The following is a 4,908-nucleotide window of genomic DNA, read 5'->3' on the forward strand; positions in this document are numbered from 1 at the left end:
GATAACACAGCACTAGTCACCACAAACACACTCTCTTCTAACTGTAAACGTAGGCTTCCACGGCCATTGTAACAGTCAATAAAATTCAACTCCGCCCTAACAGGGCATGAAGGCCCAGCGGTACCAACCGGCCGCCGTGTCACCCTCAGACCACAGGCGTCACTGGATGCGGATATGGAGGGGCATGTAGTCAGCACACCGCTCTCGCGGCCGTATGTCAGTTTACGAGACCGGAGCCACCACTTCTTAATCAAGTAGCTCCTAAGTTTGCCTCACAAGGGCTGAGTGCACACCGCTTACCAACAGCGCTCGGCAAACCGGATGGTCAGCCATCCACGTGCTAGCCCAGCCCGACAGTGCTTAACTTCGGTGATCTGACGGGAACCGGTGTTATCACTGCGGCAAGGCCGTTGGCGTCAATGAAATTCATCAGTTAGCAATACACCCTGGGGAAGGCGTCTTGAAATAGTCGCCGAAACGTCGGAATTTTCTAGTTGACAATGCGGTCACAAACCCAGAAGAATTTTATAGACTGTCTCTTTTAACTGTTGTACTGGGGTAAAATTTCGATTTTCACCCAAGTAGCGAAAACTGTGCTTTGTTTCTAAGTGCTAGTATCCAACACGACAGTAACAACAGTCTTATGTGGCAGCAGTTGGTACTGGAGAAGATTTATAATTATTGTATACTTCAATTGGAATAATCTGAACGTTTAGATTTGACGCAAACTAAACCCTAGTCTGAATAACGACACCGACATGCTAGCCTTCCAGATAAGGTAACGAAACTTGCACATATGTTTTGAATTAGTCACGGTTGAACTGTTTTTAATATTTCTGAAGTACCTCATTCATAACGATCGGTAAACAATTCACACTTATAAATAAGCTCACACTATGGATTCTTTTATTGATTCACAATTACGTTGTCTTAGAATGCCTTCCGCGTAATTACATCCACGATAACTGTCTTATCATGAAACTGTACTCAATATGTATTCCAATTAATCGACTTAATCGGCGCTAATACTGTAGTGAAGGGTAAGCAAACTACATCTCAGAAACTGGCTATCGCAGAAGTGGAATTCATAAAATGGCGGTTATGCCTATTATTTTTTTCTGTCCTGTCGACTGCACTGTCCACTGCTCCAGCTGGAATGGTGCCTGATGTTGACAACAGGCCACAATCAGCCTCAGCTGTCAATCTACCCAGCTGTCTTGCTGCTTCAGCAGTCAGCAGGTTGCTCCAGTACCCCAACTTCCTAGAAGAGTTCACTTTCGCTCGCCGATTCCAGGTCCTTTCTCGTTCAGATTATGAACATGGCGATCGTGTCATCCATCTCCAAAGGGCCGCTGTCACCGAAAAATCACAAGCTCCGCCTGCGCGTCGTTCTATACCCGGCGCAGAACAAGAATTACTCGACGCTGCCCACGGCGTCCCGACGCTAGCTTCAACCAGATATGAGCGATTCCTGTCACATCATCAGATTGCCAACCGCTCTGATTTCACTCCGCTTCTCACGTCACGATGGCGCTCCGCACTCCAATCTCACAGATATTGGCCGCCCTCTGGTGTAACCGAAGTGCATGAGCAGTGCTGGCTGAACAACAGGGCGTAGCAGAAATTTAACGACTCTGCGATTTCTTAATTCATGGAACACGCCATTCTCTATTTAGCGATACGACGGAAAACCTAAATCTGTATAGTCATCGAGGCACGTATCTGGTAGAAGCTGCACTGTTTAGTTACTGAAGCTGCGAACATCATCGGTCTTTTATAGTATTACTTACTTTGACATAAGTAAAGATTGTGAAGTATGTGAAGAAAGTGATTTACCGTGTTTGAGGCATGCCGATCCAGTGCGAAAATATAGGTTGGCTATTGATGGTATTCGTGCCACGTCACACTGATGAGGTTCAAATGGCTCTGAGCACTATGGGACTTAACATCTGAGGTCATCAGTCCCCTAGAACTTAGAACTACTTAAACCTAACTAACCTAAGGACATCACACACATCCATGGCCGAGGTAGAATTCGAACCTGCGACCGTAGCGGTCGCGTGGTTCCAGACTGAAGCGCCTAGAACCATTCATGATTTGCTGTTCCGAGCAATGCATGAGCGTTTGAAAAACAATGCCAGATAAATTCCATTCCTTCATAGCCAATCAGAATAGGTGTCAGAGTGAAATTCAATTACAGGAAGACGGCAGAGTGAAAGGCAGTTACAGAAAGTCTTGCAACAGCGATGAGAGCCATGCATGACCTATCATATTCGTGTTCCTTAAGGTGAGGAAAAAACTTCTTAGAATATATGTCTGCAGCACAACATTATACGATAGTGAATGATGGACAGTGGAAAAACCAGAACACAAGAGAGACGAAGCGTTTAAGATGTAGCGCTACATAAGAATGTTGAAAAGTAGTGGACTGATCAGATAAAGAATGAGGAAGTTCTCCGCAGAATCGACGAAGAAAAGGAGCGTATCGAAAACACTGAGAAGAAGAGGGGACAGGATGATAGGACTTATGTTAAGACGTCAGGGGATAACCTCCATGGTGCTAGAGGTAGTTGTAGTGGGTACAAACTGTAATGGAAGACGGGAATACGTCCAACAAATAATTTAGGACACGGTCTGCAAGTCTATTCGTAGAAGAAGAGGTAAGCGCGTGTGAGGAATTCGTGACGAGACCCATCAAACCAGTCAGAAAAAATGTTCCCTCCACACTTACACTCCATACGTTACTGAACAGTCATTTATGGCTCATTAACACAACACGTCCCTATGGCGAGCATTGATATTCAGCAAAGAACTCACCGACGCTGGAACTACCAAATGGTGCAGTCATTTGTTTGCTGCCGAGTCGCAACGTAGTATCCAAAGCTGCAACCCAGACGTCTACTTCAAAGAAAGTACGAAACATGAAAACATTCACAATAGTGCACAAAACAGCTTTTTATGCTAAATTTTGTGCAAGTGTCCGAAGAGCTAAGAGAAAAGAGCAGTTATCTTAATAAATTAATGTTCTATGTGGTAAAGTGGCTAACAGAAATATCGAACAAAGCTTTAAAGAAACTTTCGGTAATATATTATTCTCTATGGTGAATATAGAAAACTATGGCCGGCCAGTGTGGCCGTGCGGTTCTAGGCGCTTCAGTCTGGAACCGCGTGACCGCTACGGTAGCAGGTTCGAATCCTGCCTCGGGCATGAATGTGTGTGATGTCCTTAGGTTAGTTAGGTTTAAGTAGTTCTAAGTTCTAGGGGACTGATGACCACAGATGTTAAGTCCCATAGCGCTCAGAGCCATTTGAACCAAGAAAACTATGCTTTGAAGGAGGCGGAAGGACACAAACAAAGCAAAACAAACACATTTAAATGTGTATAGAAGGAGGACTTCACACGTAGCATGTTGCGCCGTTTCTCTAATACGAAACTGGCAGCTATTTGAGAGAATCAGTCTCCACACAATGCCGTGCAACTTAGGTAAACACAGTTACAAAAAAGCAAGAGCATGCCTAGTCTTATATTCAAATATTTAAAATCTTAACTGCAAAGTGCACGGTGTGATAACTGTGACTAGTGGAACCAATATCTGCAAAATCATAAAAAAATTCGCACGATGGAAAGTAAACTAACTAGAGAAGTAATTAACGCTGCATTTAATTCTGCAAAGGAAACTAAAAAGTTTTAAGTAACATATTGAAAATGTGACTGAAGTAATTTTTGTTACAGAAATCGAATAGTAACGATAAAATTACAAAGAAAAATACATAGAGAACAATTCATCTTACCGATAACCAACAGGTAAATTAAAGTAAAAAGCAAGACACAACAGCAACAAGAAGTTAAAGAACGGCATAACAGAAACACGAAAAGCTTCGCTTGCTTTTTGATAACAATGTTTAGTTAAGTTGTAGGTGCACTGTGTGTAAACTGATTCTGTCAAAGCGCTGCCAGTTTTGTATTAGGGTAATGGAATATCTGGTTTCATCGCAACAGGCTCGTGAGAAGTCGTTCTTCTATAAAGATTTTAGTCTTCTGTGTCTGCTTCAGTTAAGAACAGACACGAGGACACAGGATACCCGTGTCATACGTTTGTGCCCTCAGAGTTGGCTCAATGACTACCAGGCGAGATCCTTTAGCTTCCCGTACTCCAACGCCAGGATCTCTCCCCAGACCACCATCATACTCGCCGACGATGGTCATTCGGTGTAACGCAGAACCGATTCATCGCTGAGAACAATGCGATGCTATTAATCGGCAGTCCATGCTTCCCAGTCTAGCGCCACTCAAAACACATCCGTTTCTGTCATGGTGTTAACGACATCTGACACCACTGGACGGTAATGCCCTCGTCTGGATACTGCTACACTCCGAACAATGGTGCTGGATGACACAGAATGTTGCAGGGAGTCCATTATTTGTCCTCGGAGGGCAATCATAATGTGAGGGGCGTTACAATGTCCTTGGAGCATAACACGGAGAGCCTCCATTGTGCTGGCCAGGCACTGTCGACCGTAATCTTGATTGACAACTAGAATGCCGCCCTCGTTCTCACGCAGCTCAGTAACAGGCCACTGTCACAATCGAACGCCCACAAAACTGGATATTGCACGACTCGAGCAGCTGGCCCAGTCGAGACTCACACTGAGGCCTCTTTTAAGCTCTGTCAGCTGCTGCTAATGCTCTCAGTAGGTAGGCTGGATCGGTTCTGATGTGATTTTCTGGCGTGATAACGCCATCACGGGTTCCTACCCTCTGACAAAGGACCATTGCCCTACGTATAAAATGACGGGAAGTTCAGATTTTAGTTGGAACTTTGGTGCAGTCTCAGTATGACATCACAATCCAAGACTTGGAATCTGGCGCTGTCTTGCTATGACGCCAGAATACAAGATGGCCGACCT

The 4,908-nt window shown here is 44.5% G+C and overlaps 1 pseudogene; it reads right to left on the bottom strand.

Annotated features, from left to right (window-relative positions):
* Positions 1-297: 297 nt before the first annotated feature.
* LOC124790776 lies at positions 298-415 on the bottom strand (annotated as a pseudogene).
* Between the last annotated feature and the right edge of the window lie 4,493 nt (positions 416-4,908).

The sequence above is a fragment of the Schistocerca piceifrons genome, chromosome 3, assembly GCF_021461385.2.
Source record: "Schistocerca piceifrons isolate TAMUIC-IGC-003096 chromosome 3, iqSchPice1.1, whole genome shotgun sequence".
Classification (NCBI taxonomy): domain Eukaryota; kingdom Metazoa; phylum Arthropoda; class Insecta; order Orthoptera; family Acrididae; genus Schistocerca; species Schistocerca piceifrons.